This window comes from Hyaena hyaena, unplaced genomic scaffold, assembly GCF_003009895.1.
Source record: "Hyaena hyaena isolate Hyena2069 unplaced genomic scaffold, ASM300989v1 scaffold_599, whole genome shotgun sequence".
Taxonomy (NCBI): Eukaryota; Metazoa; Chordata; class Mammalia; order Carnivora; family Hyaenidae; genus Hyaena; species Hyaena hyaena.
In genome coordinates, this window is record NW_024081230.1 from 65401 (window position 1) to 89738 (window position 24338).

The window sequence follows — 24338 nt, forward strand, 5'->3', positions numbered from 1 at the left end:
GTCCTTCTCTGCCTGACTTATTTCACTCACATAACACCCTCAAGTTCCACCCACATTGTTACAAATAGCCAGATTTCATTCTTTCTCATTGCCATGTAGTATTCCATTGTATAGATGAACCACATCTTCTTGATCCATTCATCTGTTGATGGCCACTTAGGCTCTTTCCATGACTTGGCCATTGTTGAGAGTGCTGCTGTGAACATTGAGGTACATGTGCCCCTAGGCATCAGCACTCCTGTGTCCCTTGGGTAAATTCCCAGCAGTGCTATTCCTGGCTCATAGGGGAGTTCTATCGTTCATTTTTTCAGGAGCCTCCACACTGTTTTCCCGAGGGGCTGTACCAGTTTACATTCCCACCAACAGTGTAGGAGGGTGCCCGTTTCTCCACATCCTCGCCAGCATCTATAGTCTCCTGATTTGTTCATTTTAGCCACTCTGACCGGTGTGAGGTGATATCTCAGTGTGGTTTTGATGTGTATTTCCCTGATGAGAAGGGATGCTGAGCATCGTCTCATGTGTCCGTAGGCCATCTGGATGTCCTCTTTGGAGAAGTGTCTGCTCATGTCTTCGGCCCATGTTTGCACTGGATTATTTGTTTTTCAGGTGTGGATTTTGGTGAGTTCCTCATAGATTTTGGATACTAGCCCTTTATCTAATAGGTCATTTGCAACTATCTTTTCCCATTCTGTCAGTTGCCTGTTAGTTTCATTGATTGTTTCCTTTGCCATGCAGAAGCTTTTTATCTTGATGAGGTCCCAATAGTTCATTTTTGCTCTTGATTCCCTTGCCTTGGGGGATGTGTCAAGTAAGAAATTGCTGCAATGGAGGTCAAGGAGGTTGTTTCCTGCTTTCTCCTCCAGGGTTTTGATGGTTTCCTGCCTCAAATTCAGGTCCTTTATCCATTTTGAGTTTATTTTTGTGTGTGGTGTGAGAAAATGATCTAGCTTCATACTTCTGCATGTTGCTGTGCAGTGATAACTGCTTTTTTTTTTTTTACCAATTGGCTCATTTTTTTCATAGATTTTAGGACAAGACATAAGGCATGTCAACTATAATTCAATAGTTAACAATATAATTCAATATCAACAAATAAAAGGGCAAGAAATAGCATGAGAGTGTTTTGTGTGTCTTCTGTAGAAATTAAGTGTGCTAATAATGCAATAATGGGTTTGATGTTTGAGTGCTCCTAAAAAGGATCTGGAAGTGGGGCAACTGGGTGGCTCACTTGGTTAAGCATCTGACTCTTGATTTTGGCTCAGGTCTAGATCTCATGGTTCATGGGATTGAGCCCCGAGTCAGGCTCTGTCCTGACAGTGCAGAGCCTGCTTGGGATTCTCTCTCTCCCTCTCTCTCTGCCCCTCCCCCACTCACATCATCTCCCTCTCTCTCTCAAAATAAATAAACATTAAAGAAAAAAACCTTTTAAAAACATTTGAATAAGAGGATCTGGAAGTGTTCATAACTTACTTCTTTCTGTAGCTCTGAAGATATCCTGAGGAGATTAAGTTCGTTTTCCAGCAATGTTGCAAAAGCTGCCCTCGCGTCGGTAGTATAGTGGTGAGCATAGCTGTCTTTCAAAAGCTGCCCTCTGCAACAGACTACAGCTTCCTGTCCTCCTTACGGATGGCACTGCAGAGGCACAATTCCATGTAGTCTACATGGTGTCATTGGCAGAGTGACAGCCTCCAAAGAGATCTGCGTCCTAATCCCTAGAACTTGTGAATGCATTACCTTACAAGGCAAAGGGGAATTTCATCTGCAGATGGAATTAAGTTTGTTAATCAGCTGGCCTCGAGACGTGGAGATTATCCTGGATTATATTAGGTGGGCCCAGGATAATCACGAGGGTTCTTTTAAGTGAAAGACAGAAGCAGAAGAGGAGAACCAGAGAGGTGGCAGTGTGAGAAAGGCTCGGCCCAATATTGCTGGCTCTGAAGACAGAAATGGGCCATGGGCCAAGGAATGCGGCCAGCCTTTAGAAGCTGGAAATGGCAAGGAAACAGATTCTTCCCTAGCGCCTCCAGAAGGACTACCGCCCTGCTGACACCTTGATTTTAGCCCCATGAGAATCCTTTTCACTTCTGACCTCCCACATTCTAAGATAATAGTAATTTCCTCACATGCGCTTTTCAGTGCTCAGCTGAAGTTTGATGTTCGGATCTTTGGAGCTCTCTCTCTCTTTCTATGCAGCCAGTCTCTCTGGGATTGAAAATTCCAGCCACCCAAGTGTTCTCAAATTCTCAACTCTGTCTCCTTAAATCAGGAAGACTGCAGGGCTCCACCTAGTTTCCCCCTTTCTGTGCCACTCACTGCCTGGAAACATTTCCAGGCAGTAAGCTGGGACGACCATTGACCTCATCTTTTTTGTTTCCTTTCAGAGATCGTTGTTCTCTGCTGTCTATTGTCGAACGTCTGAAACTGTCGTTTCAAATATTTTGCCCAGTTTAAAAAAATCTTAAGGCAGGGGCGCCTGGGTGGCTTAGTCGGTTGGGCGTCCGGCTTTCACTTAGGTCATGATCTCGCGGTTCGTGGGTTCAGGCCCCGCGTCGGGCTCTGTGCTGACTGCCAGCTCAGAGCCTGGAGCCTGTTTCAGTCTGTGCCTCCCCCTCTCTCTGACCCTCCCCTGCTCACGCTGTCTCTCTCTCTCTCCTGGAAATAAATAAAAATATTTAAAAAAAAAAATCTTAAGGCAGTCAGCAAATTTGGTTCCTCTCACTTCATCATGGCAGAAAGCAGAAGTCCCAGGAACCATATTTCAATCACCGATGGGCTATTTTTTCCTGAACAAATTTGTTAAGCTCTCAGACCTCACTTCCCCAAGTTATTTTTTTTTTAAGAGACTACTTTTCAGAGCACTTTTAGGTTTATGACAAAGCTGAATGGAAGGTACAGAGAGTCTCCATATACTCCCTGCCCCCACACATGCATAGTTTTCCACATTATCAACACCCCAAACCAGAGTGGTACATCTGGTACTGCTGATGAACCTGCATTGACACATCATTACCGCACAGGGTCCATAGTGTACAGTCGGGTTCATTGCTTGTGTTGGACATGCTATGGGTTTGAACAAATACATAATGACAAGTATCCCCAGTATGGTATCATACAGAGTAGTTTCACTGCCCTAAAAATCTGTGCTCCTACCTGCCCCCAACCCCTGGCAACCACTGATTTTTTTACTGTCTCTATGGTTTTGCCTTTTCTAGAATGTCATATAGATGAAATCATAGAGTATGTACCTTTTCAGATTGGCTCCTTCCATTTAGCAATATACACTTAAGGGTTCCTCCATGTCTCACGTATCTCATGGCTTGATACTCCGGTGTCTAGATGTTTCACAGTTTATCCATTCACCCACTGCAGGGTGTCTTGATCACTTCCAGATTTTGGCAATTAGGAACAAGCCACTATAAATATCTGTGTGTAGGTTTTTGTGTGTGCGTAGTTTTCACTTCCTTTGGCTACATACCAAGGAGCATGATGGCTGAATCATCTGGCAAAAGTATGTTTAGTGTTGTGAGAAATGCCAAACTGTCTTCTAAGGTAGATTCCTACCAGCAATGAATGGGAGTTCCTTTTGTCCATATCCTTACCACCACTTGGTACTATAAATGTTCTGGATTTGGGCCATTCTAATAGATCTGTAGTGACATCTTGTTGTTGTTGTTGAAGTAGTCTTCATGCACAGCATGGAGCTCAACACAGGGCTTGAACTCTTGACCCTGAGATCAATACCTAAGCAGAGATCAAGAGTCGGATACTTAACCGACTGAGCCACCTAGGTACCCCTCATTGTTGTTTTTAATTTGCATTTCCCTGATGACATATGCTGTGGAGCATGCAGATCATATGCCATCTGTAGATCTTCTTCGGTGACGTATCTGCTAAGGGCTTTGGCTCATTTTTTGATCAGGCTGTTTGTTCTCTTATTGTTGAGTTTTAAGTGTTCTTTGTATATTTTGGACCACGGGGTTTTTGTTTGTTTGCTCGTTTGTTTTTTTAGAGATATGCCTTTTATAAATAGCTTCTCTTAGTCTGGGGCTTGTCTTTTCACTGTCTTGTCAGTATCTTTCACAGAGGAGAAAATTTAACTCTAATGAAGTCCAACTTATCAATTCTTTCTGTCATGGATCATGCCTTTGGTGTTGTATCTAAACAGTCATTAGCAAACTTAAGGTCATTTGGGTTTTCTCCTTTGTTACTTTCTAGGAGTTTTATACTTTCATATATTACATGTAGGTCTCTGATCCATTTTGAGTTATTTTTGTGAAGGGTGTAAGGTCTGTGTCTAGATTAATTTTTCTGCACATCGATGTCTAGTTGTTCCAGCACCATTTGTTGAAAACTCAAATGATCTTATGTGATATTCATGTGTGTATAATATAAATATCGGCTGCATGGATGTCCTCAAACTCTTTGAAATTCAAATTCCATTTAGTTCAAATATTCATCACCAATGTCTCTGAAGCTTCTGAGGCACCTACTCTCCCCTTGGTGTCCTCTGGTTGAAGCCTTGCTTCCAGCAACACGATAGCCCTCAACTCCGTGTTTCTTCTGTCTTTTCCTCCCCTCATCTCCTCACTAGAGGCTGCCCCAATCTCTTCCCTTTGAAGCACTACTCATCTACAATATATGTGAACAGATATTATCAAAGGAAGAAAGTCATGGAGGAGATGATATTCTAGGGCAGAGTGACCTAAACTGGATTTTAACATTTCTGAACTTAAAAATCCCTGGTCCATTCTTTCTGATGAAGAAGTCACTCAGTATCTCTTCCTTACAGGTTGTTGTCTCTTGGCATTATGCTGGGCCCCTCTTTGGGTCACTGCTGGCCAATATGGCATCTTTGTGCACATTTCGAAAAAAGCAGCCTTCCTGCAGCAGGCCTATCAATTCATAGCTTGACACAGAAAGTGGGCCAGATGTCAGCTCCCCCGCAGTGCCCCTCGTCTTGTTTTAGCATTCATCCGCCCCTAACTTATTTGTCCTTAACCCCCAAATTGTTGTTCATTTCTTATAGAGCAGTTCAGCTCTCTTTCTTTTACTTCCTCTAGGCCATCCGAGTTATTCCCCGAAGTCTCATCTTCATAATTAATTTAAAAATGTGTCCTAGGTTCCTCAAGAAGTTGCAAGTAGAACTACCCTACCACCTAGCAATTGCACTACTAGGTATTTACCCAAAGGATACAAAAATGCTGATTTGAAGGGATACATGCACCCCCTCATGTTTATAGCAGCACCATCAATAGTGAAATTATGGAAAGAGCCCAAATGTCCACTGAATGATGAATGGATAAAGAAGATGTGGTACATATACACAATGGAATATTGCTCGGCGATCAAAGATAATGTAATCTTGCCATATGCAATGATGTGGGTGGAGCTAGAGAGTAGTACACTAAGCAAAATAAGTCAGAGAGACAAACACCATATGATTTCACTCACATGTGGAATTTAAGAAACAAAACAGATGAACATACCGGGAAAAGGAAGAGAGAAGAACCATGAAACAGACTCTTAACTATGGAGAACAAACTGAGGGTTGCTAGAGGGGAGGTGGGCAGGGGATGGGCTAGATGGGTGATGGGTAGTAAGGAGGGCACTGATGATGAGCACTGGGTGTTTTATGTAAGTGATGAATCACTAATTTCTACACCTAAAACTAATATTGCCCCGTATGTTAACTAACTGGAATTTAAGTAAAAACTTGGGGAGAAAAGGAAGAAAAAAAGGTAAAAATGTGCTCCTAAACTACAGCAGTTTTAACTCTAGAAAGAACACTGGTGTGTTGAAAGATTTCCCCCTCACTATTCGTACATCGTAATGATGGTGTTTGTAAAGATGATGACGAACATAATGACAATAGCCCTTAAGTAAATATACATAAGGCATTATATGAAGAGGAAAAATGCTTTTCCAGGGAAATCAATGGTCCTTTCTTTAACATGTAAGAGACTGCATATTATACCCCTGTTTGCCACAGAACAGAAACCAGAGTCTCTAAAGTGCTTTAAGCTTTCAAGCTGAAAAATGCTTAACTCTGCAGATGCATTTGGCAAATGTATATGCATGGCAGAAATCCAGGGAGTTCCTGGAAGACAACAGGATGTCAGCCCAGCTTTATGAAGCGTATGTATTGTCACAGTCATCACATTCTTTAACAGAGCACATGGAAGCAAGAGACATCTTGGACATAATGTATTTCTGCAATTCTAAAATACACCGACAGCATTTTGAGGAGACAAGACAGTGAGTGTATTCAATGTTCACACCAAGAATAACCTGCATCCTGATTTCAAAACTTTATTTTTTATATTCTTTTTTAAATTTTATTCATTTGTTGTGTGTGTGTGTGTGTGTGTGTGAGAGAGAGAGAGAGAGAGAGAGAGGTGGTAGGAGCAGGAGACAGAGAATCTCAAGCAGGCTCCAGGCTGTCAGTGCGGAGTCCAGACAGGGGCTCGATCCCACGAATCATGACCCAGATGCTTAACTGACTGAACCACCCAGGCGCCCCTCAAAACTTTATTTTTATTTATTTTTTATTTTTTTATTTTATTTATTTATTTATTTATTTATTTTTTTTTTATTTCTAGGAGAGAGAGAGAGACAGCGTGAGCAGGGGAGGGTCAGAGAGAGAGGGAGTCACAGACTGAAACAGGCTCCAGGCTCTGAGCTGGCAGACAGCACAGAGCCCGACGCGGGGCAAGAACCCACGAACAGCGAGATCATGACCTAAGCGAAAGTCGGATGCTTAACCGACTAAGCCACCCAGGTGCCCCAACTCAAAACTTTATTTTTTAAAAAATGTTTATTTATTTATTTTCACATACCACAGGTATTTGCTTTGATGGCTTGGTTTTTAAAAAAAAAATTTTTAGGGGTACCTCGGTTGCTCAGCTGGCCGTGTCTCACTCTTGGTTTTGGCTCAGGTCCTGATCTCACCGTTGGTGAGTTGGAGCCCCACATTGGGCTCTGTGCTGACAGTGCAGAGCCTGTTTGGGATTCTCTCTGCCCCTAACTGCCCCTTTCCTGCTTGCTCTCTCTCTCTCTCTCTCTCAAAATAAAGAAATAAACTTTAAAAAAGTTTTTTTTAATTCCAGTATAGTTGACATACCATGTTATCTTAGTTTCAAGTATATAATATAGTGATTCAACAATTCTATACATTACTCAGTGCTCATTATAAGAAGTATACTCTTAATCTCCTTCACCTATTTCACCCATCCCCCCGCTGACCTCCCTTCTGGTAACCATCAGTTTGTTCTCTCTAGTTAAGAGTTTGTTTTTGGGGGGCGCCTGGGTGGCTGAGCGTCCGACCATTGGTTTCGGCTCAGGTCATGATCTCATGGTTCCATGGGATCGAGCCTCGTGTGGGGCTCTGCACTGACATCATGGAGTCTGTTTGGGATTCTCTCTCTGTCCCTCCCCTGCTTTCATTCACATGGGCACTCTCTCTCTCTCTCTCTCTCTGAAAAATAAATAAATAAATTTTTATTAAAAAGTTTGTTTTTGGTTTGCCTCTTTTTTTCTTTGTTCGTTTTGTTTTTTAAATCCACATGTGAGTGAAATTATACAGTATTTGCCTTTCTCTGACTGACTTTTTAAATTTTTTTGACGTTTATTTATTTTTGAGAAAGAGAGAAACACAGAATGTGAATGGGGGAGAGGCAGAGAGAGAGGAAGACACAGGCTCCGAGCTGTCAGCACAGAGCCCAAGGTGTGGCTTGAACCCATGAACTGTGAGATCATGACCTGAGCTGAAGTTGGACGCTTAACTGACTGAGCCACACAGGTGGCCCTCTCTGACTGACTTATTTTACTTCGCATAACACATTATGACTCTATCCCTGTTGTTGCAAATGACAAGATTTCATTCCTTTTTATCCATTCATCTACTGATGGGCACTTGGGTTGCGTCTGTGATTTGGCTATTGTAAATAATGCTGCTAATAAACATTAGGAGTGCGCATATCTTGTTTTCTTATTCTTTGGGTAAATATCTAGTAGTCGGATTATTGGATCATATGGTAGTTCTATTTTTAACTTTTTGAGGAAACTCCATAGTGTTGTCCACACTGGTCATAACAGTTTGCATTCCCTCCAACAGTGCGCGAGGGTTCCTTTTTCTCCACATCCTCACCAACACTTCTTGTTTCTAGTTTTTTGATTTTGGACATTCTGACAGGTGTGAGGTGATATCTAATTTTGATTTGTATTTCCCATGATGAGTGTTGTTGAGTATCTTTTCATATGTCTGTTGGCCATCTTGATGTCTTTCGAGAAATATCTGTTCATGTCTTTTTTAATTAGATTATTTGGTTTTCTGGTGTTGAGTTGTGTAAGTTCTTTTTTTTGTTTATAATTTATTTTTATTTATTGAGTGGGGGGCACCGAGAGGGGGAGAGAATCCCAAGCAGGCTCCTCACTCAGCGTAGACCATGATATGGGGATTGACATCATATCCTTGAGATCGTGACCTGAGCCAAAACCAAGAGTTGGATGCTTAGCCAACTGAACACAATACTGCCTACTACTCTGTAGAAATTCAGAAGGAACTTCAAAGAAAAGGCTGGGGATTATTGTTATCTATTCTTGGTATTACTCAATCTAATTCAACACATATTTAATGATCACCTACTTTATACCAAGAATTGGGCTGGGAACTCCTATAAGAGAAGGTAAAGAAGAACATTATCTTGTCTTAGGAAAAGAGAGCAGATGAGAAATATTTGGTAAATTTGGTTAATTTTATTAGCTGAATTTTGGGTTTATGTATTGAGTATATTTAAATTATCCAATATATTAAATAAATTAAACTAATTAAATATGTTAAATATGTTATGTTGCTCTAAATATACCTGTTTTGGGGCGCCTGGGTGGCTTAGTTGGTTAAGCGTCCGACTTTCGCTTAGGTCATGATCTCGCGGTTCGTGGGTTCGAGCCCCGCATCGGGCTCTGTGCTGACTGCCAGCTCAGAGCCTGGAGCCTGCTTCAGTCTGTGACTCCCTCTCTCTCTGACCCTCCCCTGCTCACGCTGTCTCTCTCTCTCTCTCCTAGAAATAAATAAAAAAAAAATTAAAAATTAAAAATTAAAAAAAATATATACCTGTTTAGTTTAATGTATTCTGTTTTATATACATGACTTTGAGATAATTTTGTATTTGTTAATAATGCTAACCAAAGAATGCTTTATTTTTTTAATTAATTTAATTTTTTTTTTAAGTAATCACAATGCCCAGTATGGAGGTTGAACTCACAACCCTGAGATCAAGAGTCACATGTTCCACTGACAGAGCCAGCCAGGTACTCTGAGAATGTTTTATTTGTAAGTGGCACTAACCCAGTTTCCCCAAGAAAATTAAAATAAATGAGTTAACCAGAGTAGAGCCCTTACTTCTAATCCTGGGCCTTAGAAATAGATAAATCAACTAAGAAATACCTCTTACTTCTGGTGCATCTAGGTGGCTCAGTCAGTTAAGCATCTGACTCTGGCTGAGGTCAAGATCTTGTGGCTCATGGGTTCGAGCCCCACATCAGGCTCTGTGCTGACAGCTTGGGACCTGGAGCCTGCTTCGGATTCTGTGTCTCCCTCTCTCTTTGCCCCTCCTCTGCTTACACTCTGTCTGTCTGTCTCTCTCTCAAAAATGAATAAACTTCAAAAAATTTTTTTTAAAATAAAAGAAATACCTCTTACTTCTAAAATAGCAAACTTGAGATGTACTAGGACATGGCAGGTCTTTGGTCCTGATGGCAAGAGTGAATGGCCAGGATTAGATGTTATCCTAGGTATGTGTAAATAGCCAGTCTCCAAGATGGCCTCAGGGATCCTTGCCTCTGATAACTGCAGCCCCAGACAAAATCTGATTACATGCTCATGAAAGACTCCAAGAAAGAATTTCCTGGCCAAGCCCTTTCCAAACTCCTGACCCATAGAAACAATGAGAGAGAATACATGATTATTGTTGTTTTAAGCCCCTACATTTTAGGATAAATTATTACTGATATCAAATGTATTGAGGTGATATTAAGTCACTGAAGGTTATTAAGCAGAAAACTACATGGTTAGACTTGCATCTTAAAAATAATCCCACCTACAGAAACGCTGAGGCATAGGAGCACATGGACCCCAATGTTCATAGCAGCACTCTCCACAATAGCTAAAACATGGAAAGAGCCTAAGTGTCCATCAACAGATGAATGGATCAAGAAGATGTGGTCTATCTAGACCATGGAATACTACATGGCAATGAGAAACAATGAAATCTGGCCATGTGTAGCAACATGGATGGACCTTGAGGGTGTTATGCTGAGCGAAATAAGTCAGGCAGAGAAGGACAAATAACATATGATTGCACGTATAGGAGGATTAGGAGGAAATTGACGGAGGAACAAGGGGGAGAAGAAGGCGGGAAATGGTGGGGGAAAGGGAGAGAGGCAAACCATGAGAGACTCTTGAATGCTGACAAAAACTGAGAACTGATGGATGTAGGGGGGAAGGGGGATGGGCATGGAGGAGGGCACTTGTGGGGATGAGCACTGGGTGTTATGTGGAAACTAATTTGACAATAAACTATTTGTAAAAAAAAAAAAAAAAATCCCACCTGGGGGCACTTGGGTGGCTCAGTCAGTTAAGCGTCCAACTTCACCTCAGGCCATGATCTCACTGTTTCCTGAGTTCCAGCCCTGTGTTGGACTCTGTGAGGACAGTTCAGAACCTGGAGTCTCCTTTGGATTCTGGGTCTCCCTCTCCCTCTCTGCCCTCCCCCACTTGTGCTCTTTCTCTCTCTCTCTCTCAAAAACAAATAAACATTAAAAAGAATAATAATCTCACCTGTAGTGAGGAAGTTGGGAAGCTAAAGGCAAGATACTAGTTAGGAAGCTATCGCCCCATCCAGGGATGATGTGGTAGGGACCAAAACTAAGTGAGTAGCAATCCAGCTGGAGGTTAGAGAAACGGATACAGAAGTGTTTATAAAAGATAGAACTTCCTCCATTATATTTTCATTAAATTTTTTTTAATTTAAGTAGACTCCAAGCCCAACATGGGGCTCTCACTCATGAGCCTGAGATCTAGGGTCACATGCTCTACTGACTGAGCCAGCCAGGTGCCCCAGGACTGCCTCCATTAAGTGACCGATTGGCTGTGGCAGAAAAGGTAGAGACTACAATGATTTCTGTGTCCTTTTTTTTTTTTTCCTCTCCTAGAATCTTGGTGTGTGAGTAATAGATTCCCCAGCTCTGATAACTTGTGAAATTGTATAACTTCATGAAAAGGACATTTTCCATTTGCCCTCCAGATCTACTCTTCACTCTTCTGCACCCTTCTCTGAGAATGACTGATCCGTAAGGACTGTTGAGTGTTTTTGACTTCCAGTTGGGTTCAACCAATGAAGATCTCCAGCAGAGAAGTCTTAGAGAAAGAGAAGACAGTGAAGATGGTGTTATAATTGCCCAATCTCATCCCCTAAAGGTCACCTTGGGCTGCCTAGTCCCCTGACGAAATGTCACATTCCTCTCCTTGGCAGGCTCTGCGTCTCTCTGGAGGGAGTGCTCCCTCCCTTCATCCTTCCAGGGCAACCGAAGGATTAGTTCTGATACTGTTGTCCTTGGTGGCTTCCCTACACACTGAGCAGGCTTGTGTAAATGGGACCTTTATTAAACCCACCTTGATTATCCTAATTTCAGCGTGCCATCTGTTTCCTCCTAGGGACTTAGACGGATACACCTGATAGAAGCAATTTGCCAGGCTATTATTGGCCATAAACATCCTATTATAAGTTAGCTTATGAGATTGCTTTTCAAGGCATAATTACCTGAGTTTGGGTTTGGAGGGAATGAGACATAAAGCAACTAAATCTTCACATAGATAAAAGAGAAACAACACAACACAACCAAAAAACACTACTGGTGTGAGGCCAGGAGATCTCAGCTTGAGTTCCAGACCAGCAGTTGACCACATTTCGGGTCTCGTTTTTCTCATCTGTAAAATAAGAGTTTTAAAATACATGCGTGGCTTTCAGTCTGTATTTCACAAAACGCCACAGTTCCCCAGCAGCACCTCAATGTCCACCGACGTGGGGGGGAGAGATACAGAGAAAGGACAGGAGGAAAGAGACAGAGCCACATCCCTACTTCAACCAGGACGGCTCTGTTGTCTGCTTTATACAGAACAAAATAACCAAGAGGTGACTGTGGATTCCAGATCAAAGACAGGCTACTTTGTTTTAGAGACTTCTGACATCATGGATGCAAAGCAGGGTGTTCCAGCTGCCAGTCCTCTAGGGAAAGGTGGGCTTTGGGCCGTGTGTGTGTGTGTGTGTGTGTGTGTGTGTGTAAAGAGCAGTTTGGAATATCTGCCCTTTGTGTGCATTCAACTGAGTGGGGAAGGACATCGTCCCTCCCTCTTCTAGGACTCATCGCAGGTATCTGCGGGCAGGAACAATCCCATGCAAACTAGTCCAAATCTGAGTCCCCACACTCCCAGCAGAGAGCAGTAAGCAAGTAAGAGGAGGACTGGGTGCCAGCCTGAGTGTGCCCTCTGGAGTTCGTGGATTTAATACAGAGAGGAACGCTGGGATAGGAAAAAGGACCCGTTCCTGGGACTGGTATGCACATGTGTGTGCATGCAGTAGACTTATTTGGTTTTAATGTTAAAAGGAATGTGATTACATTTTGGACCCCTATCTGGTAGAAGCAACACATACTCATGACGTGTAGACAGTGTGTGGCACAGAATGTGTGCTCAATAACCGGGGAATAAGTGAATGCATGGATAAATGAGAAGCAGATGAATTCTAGGTTACACTGCTCTAGAAAATAAGGGTTCAGCTTTTCAACACACGTATGGAAAGCAGTGAGCTAGCTCCCGCTAGAAGTCCGGTTAGCTCTCATGGCCAGTGGGTGTGGGCATACCTGTTCCTCCTGCACCCTTGCGAGTCCTTCCAGACATCAGAAAGGGCTGTTGGCTACTGGGGAAGGGAGAGAAGCAGGAAAAGAAAAATAGTAGAGAATACAAATTGCAAATGATGCACATTTTTCTATCTTTGTCATTGGCATTTTCTTTCTTTTATGGCTCAACAAGCTCAAAGAAAAATTTAAATGATTTCAAGCTGCAAAGTAGTCACTAGATTTTTTTTCAGTTTACCTAGAAATAATTATAGACTCGCAGGAAGTTGAAAAACTAGTATGGAGAGACTAGTGTACATTAGAAACTGTGTACCTTACAAAAATATTTTTTAAATATAGAATCCAGTTAAATATTTTGGGGTCACTTTATTCCACTTAGTTATTCTTCTGACATGTTGCTTACTTTAGAAATTAGGATGTTAACAGACAATTGATCACATGTAAACAGTATCTCAGACACACTTCTGATTAAGGAATCGAGTTGGTTCCAAAAAAAAAAAAGTTAGTGCTCTCTCTTTCAGAGGATAAGCCTTCAGAAAAAGGTCCCTCACTAGAAAAGTTGCGGAGAGTAAGGGTCATATTTATTTATTTATTTTTTATTTTTATTTTATTTTTTTTTATTTTTTTTGGCTTTATATTATTTTTTTTTATTTTTTTACTTTTTTTTACAAATAGTTTATTGTCAAATTAGTTTCCACATAACACTCAGTGCTCATCCCCAAAGTGCCCTCCTCCATGCCCACCCCCCCCTAGTAAGGGTCATATTTAAAGTGTTTCAAAAATTTGAGTCCTCTTGTGAACCATTGGCTGCCTGGCTCTCTGAAAGGTAACCACCAGAGGGCACTCCAGGCTTCACAGACTGCAAAAAATGATTGTGGATCAGTCCAGAAGCCTCAATCTTTTTGTTCCTGAAAGATATTTTCACCTTATTATGAGCTTGCCTTTTGGATGATTGCAGAGTAGTTTTTTTGGTGACAAAACCCAAAACTTCTGGACAGTCATGTTAATATTACACGAATAATTTAAAAGTTACCCAATGTTCTTCTATCAGTGTTGCCCCATTATTCACCTTCTTTGAATTAGTCACTTAATGATAGAGGATTGCAGGAAATAACACACCCGTGATTATCGGGATTTCTTAATCCTGAATGCTCTTGCCTGAATCCACATACATTGCCTGAACCCAAATGCAACGCAGATCTACTTCAACATCAGCCTTTAAATAACTTGTAATGTGCTTTGAGCAGCTTAGCAGGAGAGCAAAGCGTGCTCTTTTTCATCTTTTATGAGCAGCGTGCAAAACAGGATTACAATTTTCCCCATAAACAGGCAGACATAACTAGAACCTCAGCAGAAATAGACCAATGTGTGTTTTCGATGCAGCAAAGATCCTCTGGAAGTGGGAGGAAAACTAATATTTGCCAAAGACTCAGCGCTTGTCGGGCACTGGCTAGGTATTTTATACACAATCTCATTTCATGCTCCTACTGACATGCCTACCTGGGGAAACAGAAGTGGTTCAAGGACATCCAGCTAACCAGTGGCAGGAGAGAAGCACACCCAGATGTTTCTGGCTCTGTGAGCCTGTTTTTCCGGGGAGCTCCCTGATATGCACTCAGTCACTCTCTCATGACTTTTCCTGGCACTTTCTGGGAACGTGTTCCACAGTGAGGTTCATGTTCAGTGATTTCTGATTGCTTGTGTTTTAGAATTTGACTGTTGCTTGCAATATGCCATCTGTTGTTATGAAAGTGCCCCAAACTGGGGTAAAAGAGTTAAAAAAAAAAAAAAAAGAACTTTTTTTGTAGGGGCAGAATGGTAGGAGAGGGGGGTTGGGCAGAGACAATGAAGGGAGACCTTTGTTTTTCATTCTGTATATTTGTCATGTTTGAATATTTTATGATTAGAACATCTTTATGCATTACTTTTTTAATAGAAAAGGACAAAAAGAACCTTTCAGGAAAATATGAAAAAACACCGAAGAAAGAGACACAGTGCAGTACTTTTTAATGATATATTTATGATATATTTATAGTAACTTGAAGATAAAGACCTCTTTTGAGAGAGGGAAAAAATGGACCAAGATTTCATTAGATGGCTATTTTCTTCTCTTCATCCCTCACACCCTACACACAGAAACACAAACAAAAGCCTCTTATTGTTTCCCCTGATGGAACAACGATGACTAAGTGAATAAGTCATCCAGTCACCAAAACTTCATTCCCAGTCATTTGACACCATGTAGGGAATACTATGTTGGAAATGTGCAGCTGTTCGAATCCCGAGGAGCACCACGCCTGGAGGTTAGAGGGTTTGAAAGAAAGAACTCGAGAACTTGTCACTACTCCTAGTCTCTAAAGGAACTGTGGATGCTTCATTTAAACAGTTGCACCATTAATTTGAGGGTGAAAAGGGAGAAAATATGCCTCCTCCTTTCTTCTCCTTAACTTCGGCACAGACTATGCTCATCATAAGTTGAAGGAAATAAGTTTAAACATTTTAGGGTTAGATGTGCAAACTAGAGCCCGTTCATTTCATTCATGATCCTGTAAACAACTCTGAAGTCAAACTTGTGCCAGTAAATGGAAGTACTCTGGGGTTAATTGTTAGACATGAAAAGGGTTTAATAACCTCCCCTGATGATTCAGTACCTGCTGAGAAGAGTTTACCCCAGAGAAGCACGACAATGAGAACAGGGTCACGACACTTCCTCCTCCATTACTCACACTGCTTTGAAACCTTATTCAAATTGGTGCATTATGAAAGCTCTATGTATTCCAGTTATTCTGGCAAAAATCCCCGTGTTAGGTGGCAAGAGCACCTTCAGCTCTTTTTCAACCTTCAGCAATTGGTACCCTGCTTTCTCTTTCACTGACTCAATAATCAGAACTGCTTATGTATTCATCAGTGCCTCCCGCGCAGGGGAAATTTTGTGCATCTGTGCATATATATTGTATTAAACACACATATATGTGTACATGTATGTGTGCACACATATATATAGGTTTATACACAATACACACATGCGTATGTAGATATACATTCATGTATATATATATATTCATATATTTTGTCTTAAGACACTGAGGGCCTATACAGCAGATTTTCCTTTTGCCTGCCTTTCTCTCTGGTCTTTAATTTATTTTTTATTTTATTTATTTATTAATTAATATTTTTATTTATTTCTAGGAGAGAGAGAGACAGCGTGAGCAGGGGAGGGTCAGAGAGAGAGGGAGACACAGACTCTGAAATAGGCTCCAGGCTCTGAGCTGGCAGTCAGCACAGAGCCCGACACGGGGCTCGAACCCATGAACCGCAAGATCATGACCCAAGCAAAAGTTGGACGCTTAACCGACTAAGCCACTCAGGTGCCCCTAATTAATTTATTTTTTAAAGTTTATTTATTTACATAGAGAGAGAGAGAGAGAGCGCGCGCGCACACACACACACGCCCAAGTGAGAGCGAGAGGGTCAGAGAGAGGGAGAGAGAGAGAATCCCAAGCAGTCTCTGCACTGTCAGCACAGAGCTCAATGAGGGGCTTGAAACCATGAACCATGAGATCCTGACCTGAGCCAAAACCAAGAGTCAGATGCTTAACTGACTGGGCCAGCCAGGTGCCCCTCACTCTGATCCTTGAAATATCACTGTGGGGTGCCTGGCTGCCTCAGTTGGTGGGGCATGTGACTCTTGACCTCGGTCGGGGTTGTTGAGTTTGAGCTTCATGTTGGGTGTAGAGATTACTTAAAAATTAAAATCTTTAAAAAATAATAAGAAATGAAAAATAAAAATCACTGAATTACTGCCTCGTAGGCTTGTTCTTCATAAACTTTTACATGTAATCATCTGTATAAGATCTGGCTCATAAGCTGAGTAGATCTGCTGCAGTCATTGTGACCATGTCATGTTCACCTATGTGATATTTTTACTCATTCTCTTGGTTCTTGAGATTTCTCAGTAAAAATGCTCTTTAGGAAGTTTCTTAATCCATCAGTTTAGGTTACCTCTTGTTTTTTAACAGTACAGAAATGTATTATTTTACATAACGAGAAGTCCAGAGGTGGGGCGGTTTCAGAGTCGGTTAATTTGGTGGCTCAATGTTGTCAAGGACACAGATTCTTTCCATTTGTTCTCTGGCCATCCCAACTGAATTGGCTTTTGTCCCCTAGCCTGTCCCTTCCGATCTTCTCTGCAACTTCTCTTCCTGATTATTCTTGGTTCTTTTTCTGATTTCCTTACCTAAAGGAGTTTTGCCTCAGGAGATCTGAGGCTTTGCAGGTCTAGGCTAACCTCCACCCTGTTTTTCCAGAAGGGTACCTGATCTGACTCCAGCTGGCATAGCTCTGAGTCCCAGGGCCCCTCTCCTAACCTAGTGTTGAGAATTAACTTGCACCTTGAATGAAAAACCACAAGCAGGGGCCCCTGGGTGGCTCAGGCTGGTTGGGGGTCTGACCCTTGACTTTGCCTCAGGTCATGATCTCACAGTTCTTGGAATCAAGCTCTGAATCAGGCTCTGCACTAAAGCCTACTTGGGATTCTCTCTCTCTCTCTCTCTCTCAATCTCTCTCTCTCTTTTCCTCTACCCCTCTACTTCTCTTGTGCTTTCCCTCCCTCACTAAAAATAAATAAATAATAAAATAAAATATTTTTAAAATGTTTTTTAATTTATTTCTGAGAGAAAGAGAGACAGCATGAGCAGGGGAGGGTCAGAGAGAGAGGGAGACACAAAATCCAAAACAGGCTCCAGGCTCTGAGCTAGCTGTCATCACAGAGCCCAATGCAGGGCTTGAACCCACGAACTGTGTGATTGTGACCTGAGCCAAAGTCGGACGCCCAACCGACTGAGCCACCCAGGCGCCCCAAAATAAAATAAAAACCATAAGCAACTCAGGGGTGGGATTCGTTGCTTCTTCTTCATTCCCTCTGCACCCCATTCCCCTGGGTCTCTCAGAGTCCAGCATATCCTGCTGCTTCTCCTCTGGCCTGGGAGTCTCCCCAAGTTTCAGACTAGCCCCTCTCACAGAATAGTCCCTCCCCTGAGAAAGTCACCCATTCTGTGGCTTCCCCTTTCACTTCTCTGTAAGCGACTTTCTTTACCTTGCGTAGGAAGAGAATCAAGGGTGCTTGGGTGGCTCAGTTGGTTAAACATCCAACTTCAGCTCAAGTCATGATCTCCTAGTTCGTGGGTTTGAGCCCTGTGTCAGGCTCTATCCTGACAGCTCAGAGCCTGGAGCCTGCTTCAGATTCTGTGTCTCCCTCTCTCTCTGCCCCTCCCCTACTTGTGCTCTGTCTCTCTCTCTCTCTGTGTCAAAAATAAACATTAAAAAAAAAAACAACGAAGAGAATCAGGTTCCCATCTCCAATCACAATCTATTGGGCTTGTCACCTGAATGTTCTGTCATTGCTTTAATCTGAACATGCCCCAACCTGAATGCTCCATCCCTTCCCTCTTCAGGCCTGTCATTCTGTAGATGCTGTTTATTATTCTGTTTAAATATGCTATGAACTGAAAGAGCTAAGAACTGAAAACTAGCGGGATTATTTTCAGCACAAGCCATCTTTTTTTTATTAATTCATTTTTTAAATGTTTGTTTATTTAGAGCAAGCAAGCGGGGGAGGGCAGAGAGAGAGGGAGAAAGAATCCCAAGCAAGCCCTGTGCTATCGATGCAGAGCCTCATGTGAGACCCGAACTTAAACTCACGAACTGACATCATGAGCTGAGTGAGATGCTTAACCAACTGAGCCACCCAGGCACCTGTAAGCCACCTTTTCAAAAAAGTACAGGGACCAGAAATGAAGATCAAAAATTGCTGAGGCCTGCATTGACTTATGAGACCCATTATGTAAATAAAAATTAAGAGGAAACAACAGCTTTAGCATCAAAGGGGGAAGTGCTAAATTTCAGAATGACTGGATGAGATATGACAATTAAATGCAATGTATGATTTTTTTCCTTTTTTCTTTTTGAAGTCTAGATCTTTTTTTTTTAACATAAGGAGGATATTATTGGGGGTAATGGGACTATTTGAATATGGACTGTGTACCAGATAATACTAGCACATTTATGTTAAATTTCCTGAGTGAGGTACTTAATTCCATGGTTATGTGGGAGGAATGTCCTTCTTCTTAGGAAATAAATACACACAGAAGTATTTGGGGACGAAGTGTCACAGCATCTATGATTAACTCTTAAATGGTTCAGCCAAAAGTTAAAAATTAAAAAGCAGAATGAGAGATAACAAATGCAGTGAAATTCTGCTCATAAATCTAAGTAAACAGCATATGGTGTGCGTGGCACTACTTCCAACTCTTCTCTATGTTTGAAAATTTTCAAAATAAAAAGTTGGGGAAAAGCTGTGACTGGTAGAGAAAATCACTCTTCTGACTCAAGGACTCTGCATATGTGTGTAGGGTGGTCATGGTTTAAATTTATATTTAGAAATTTTGGAGGTATGATCATTCAAGAAAGCAGATGGGATCACTGTCTATTTAAAACGAATAACAGTTTGAACTGTTCTAATGGGTGGCAGGGCCGCTAAGGAATGCTGCTTCCTGAAGGCAGGGGTGGCGTTAATCCCCTCTCCGAAGGCCTCCACCACTTGGCAGAAAGCCCCGTGGGCTGGACACACGCCCCTTCAAGAAATTGGGCTGCACCTATCACTGCCAGTAGCTACGATCATATATAGGCATGGCATCCTGGGTTCTCCCAGAGACTGGGTCTCCACCGGCAGCGGGAAGGAACACATTGCTCCGGCCAGTTGTCAGACTCTGTTCGAAGCTTTCACATACATCACCTGCCTCCCTCCGCACAGCCTCCTGGCGAGGTAGGAATGATCATTCCCAGCCACGAATGAGAAAACAAAGCTCATGCGTGATTAAGTTTTAGAGCCAAGTCTTAAAACTGGGCGAAGAGTGGCAGCTGATTCAAGGCCGGTCTTTCCACACAGGAAACCCAACAACTGTTACAAAACTTGTTTCCCTGACTCCACGCTGCCCTGACTGGAGCTGGAGCCACAATCATGGATAGTTTACATATTATCAACCTGGCTGTGGAGCCAAATTGCCATCTGCTACGGAGAAGCTGGAGGCTGTGTGATTCTGTGCCCACTGAGAGTAGGGGGTTAGCAGGCTTCCAGAGCTGCCCACGATGTTGTTGACACAAATGAAGTCAAACAGTTTGGCTAAATTCCTTCCTGTTCCAGAGCACAGTATCAACAGCTCTGAGGGGCTCGGCTGTGGCAGCCGCACTTCAGGACGGGAATCCATTCCAAGCTTGCGCTCTCACCTCTCTCTAAGCTGGCAACATCAGCGGCTTGTTTTTGCTTTTCAGAAAGTGACTCAGGAAATAATTTCCTGAATTTCAATGAGCTTGCTTCCTACTGCTGATCCTCCAGGACCAGCAGACCTTCACTTCTGCACTGTTCATTCTTTTCTTTTTATAACTATTTGAAACTAGATGTGGGTGTTGTTTGCGTTTTTTCTTTCCCAACGAAAGTTTTATCTTTTAAAGTAACATTTTTATCAGATCGAAATCTATAACAAGAGCTGCTATTTACTGATATGGCAGAAATTTACTAGGTGATTTGTAAGTATTAATGCCATTTGCTTCCTGCAACAACCTCATGGGTAGGTATCCTTCTGAGGGGAAAGTGAGTAACTTGCCCAGGTCACTCAATAACTAGGTGGCAGAGGTAGGGCTGGGGCTGGAATTCAGATCTAACTAACGGCAGAGTTCATAATATTTTTTTTTTTAGAAAGAGAGAGAGCACAAGCAGGGGAGACGGCGGGGGTTGGGGGTGGGGGTAGGAGAAAGGAGAAAGAGAGAGAGAGAGAGAGAGAGAGAGAGAGAGAATCTTAAGCAGGCTCCACACTCAGTGCAGATCCCAACATGGGGCTTAATCCCACCACCCTGAGATCATGACCTGAGCTGAAATCAAGAGTTGGATGCTTAGCCCACTGAGCCACCCAGGTATCCCAGAGTCCATAATCTTAATTACAGCTGCCTCCTAACTATAAAAACATATGTGTTTATTGTAAAAATATTTGGAAAATACAGAAAGTCTGAAGAAGAAATAAATTCCCTTGAAATCCCATCTACTGAAATAAATCACCAGTAATATTGTCTTCAACCTTTCTCTCTGCATATATATCTTTAGCATACATACAATGTATATATTTTCATACAATGTTAAATGAAAAGCAGGGGAAAAATGAGAAGAAAAGAAAAGCAGGAAGGGGTACATGGGTGGCTCAGTTGGTTAAGCATCTGACTCGATTTCAGCTCAGGTCATGATCTCATGGTTTGTGGGTTCCAGCCCCTTATTGAGCTCTGTTCTGACAGCTCAGAGCCTGCTTGAGATTCTTTCTCTCCCTCTCTCTCTGAACTTCCTCCCTCATTTTCTCTCTCAAAAATAAACAAACATTAAAAAAAGAAAGAAAGAAAAGCAGGAGACAAAACTACACCATATAATTCTACTTAAAAATTAATCAACATAGGGGCGCCTGGGTGGCTTAGTCAGTTAAGTATTTGACTGCGGCTCAGGTCATGATCTCACAGTTTGTGGGTTCGAGCCCCGAGTCAGGCTCTGTGCTGACAGCTAGCTTAGAGCCTGGAGACTGTTTTGGATTCTGTATCTCCCTCTCTCTGACCCTCCCCTGCTCATGCTGTCTCTCTCTCTCAGTAATAAAGCATTAAAAAAAAAAATCAATATATACATAGGACTCCTAACCACATTCATCATTCTAAAAAAATGTTTTTAATTTACATTTATTTTTGAGAGACAAACAGGACACAAGTGGGGGAGGGGCAGAGAGATAGGGAGACCCAGAATCCGAAGCAGGCTCCAGGCTCCAAGCTGTGAGCTGTCAGCACAGAGCCCAGTGCAGGGTCTGAGCCCACAAACCGTGAGATCATGACCTGAGCTGAAGTTGGATGTTCAACCAACTAAGCCACCCAGGCACCCCCATCACGTTTTTTTTTTTCTTTTTTAATGTTTTATTTATTTCTGAGAGAGAGAGAGAGAGAGAGAGAGATAGCATGAGCAGGGAAGGGTCAGTGAGAGAGGAAGACACAGAATCTGAAGCAGGCTCCAGGCTCTGAGCTAGCTGTCAGCAATAGAGACTGACACATGGCTCAAACCCACGATCTGTGAGATCATGACCTGAGCCGAAGTCGGATGCTTAACCGACTGAGCCACCCAGGTGCCCCACGTGTTTTTTTTTTTAATTTTTTTAATGTTTTATTTATTTCTGAGAGAGAGAGACAGCGTGAACAGGGGAGGGTCAGAGAGAGAGGGAGACACAGAATCTGAAGCAGGCTCCAGGCTCTGAGCTAGGGGTCAGCACAGAGCCCGACGTGGGGCTTGAACCCATGAACCGTGAGATCATGATCTGAGCTGGTCGGACGCTTAACCGACTGAGCCACCCAGGCGCCCCGCCCTATGTGTTTTTTAATCTAACATGATGTAATGAGTATTTTCCAGTATCATTAAATATTACTCAGAAACTTAATTTTTAATGGCCATATTTCATTATGTAAATTTCCTATCATTTAGTCTTTATGTTGATACCTTTTCTTCTATCATAAATAAAATTGTGGTGAACATCTACATACATTTTTGTTCTATTCTTATGAATAATCAAATATGTATTGAATTCCTAGTACGTGCTAGCTACCATGCTAGGTACAAGAGAGACAATGGTGAGGAAAAGAGCCATGATCTCTTTCTTTAGAAAGTTAACAACCTAGTAAAGGAGATTTAATCCACATTAATCCACTGAACACACAAAAAATTATAAATACATACTGTGATAAAAAGGAAAGGCACATGTTGCAGAGAGAATGTACTACCAGAGAGATCTGCCCTAGTTGAGGGGATTACAGAAAATCTCTTCAAGGAAGTAATAATGGGCTTGAGATCTGAGTGAAAAGTAGGAGTTAACTGAGCAAGGATGCTGGGCAAGAGCATTCTAGGCAGTGAGAACAGTAAATGCAAAGGTCCTATAATAGGAAGCAGCACGGGGCACTTGAGGAACAGTCAGCATAGTTGGAGTAGATGCAGTCCAGAAAGCAAGAAGGTATAAGAGTTAGAGAGGTGGGGGTCGTAGAGAAAGGGTGGGGGTTGGTCCCTGCAGGCCTCATTGAAGATCTTGCTCTTTATCCTAAAACGTGAAGAGAATGAAGGATTGTCAACAGGATGAACTCTGAGTTGAGAAAGGTCCCTCTGCTTGCATGAAGGACACATGGGAGATGGGGCAAGACCGTGAGGAATCTTAACAGCAATCCTACTGAGAGATGATAGCAGCCTGTGCCAGGGACACGGGAGGCGGTAAACAAATCCGAGAGACCTTTTAGAAGATAAGATTTGAGGACAGGTGTATGAAGGAGAAGGAGGTGTCAGACTGCTGCCTGATTTCTGACTTGCAGAACTAGAGGCACAGTCCCTGAATCAGGAATACTGGTGAAAAAGCAAGTTTGTGGGAGGTCATACAATCATGCAGCTGGGTTTGGAAATCTTTTTCTTCTTTTGTAATGAACCAATTTTGGGGCACCTGAGTGGCTCAGTCAGTTAAGCGTCCGATTTTGGCTCAGGTCATGATCTCATAGTTCATGAGTGCAAGCCCCACGTCAAGCTCTGTGATGGCAGCTCAGAGCCTGGAGCCTGCTTCAGATTCTGTGACTCCCTCTCTCTCTGTTCCTCCCCAGCTTATGCTCTGTTTCTCTCTCTCTCTCTCTCTCTCTCTCTCTCTCAAAAATAAACATCAAAAAAATTTTTTAAACCCAATTTTTATAATTTTGGTTTAACGGAAAATTTTACATTTAGGAATTTAATTTCCACATATTTGGGCATTTCCTAATATTTCTAATTTCACTCCATTGTGATCAGGCAACATATTTTGTTTCAACCCACTGATTCAAAGCAGAAAGACAAAGACAATCTTTATTTTGTTTACCCTTTAATCTTCCAGGACTCAGCATGGCACATTGTGGCAGTTAATAGAAGAATCAAAGCATCATCCTATGGATTAGTTTACTGGTCATAGGGGAAAACACAACTTCGTAATGGGAAGGATCAGACAGATCACGGCTTCACTATCAGTGGGAAAACCAGATACTGTGTGCACCTGATGTACTGCAGTATGAAGGATGCAGAATCACCTAGGAAGTATCCTACCAAAAATATTTAGTCTGAGCCTAACCAAACTTTTTTTAACTTATTTATTTAATTTGAGAAAGAGGAAGAGAGAGAGAGAGAGAGAGAGAGAGGGAGAGAGAGAGAGAAAGAGAATCTCCCCGTACTGTCAGTGCAAAGCCAGACATGGGGCTGGAACCCACAAACTGTGAGGTCACAACCTGAGCCAAAATCAAGTCAGATGCTTAACCAACTGAGTCCCCCAGGTGCCCCTAATCAACCTTTTAGATCTAAC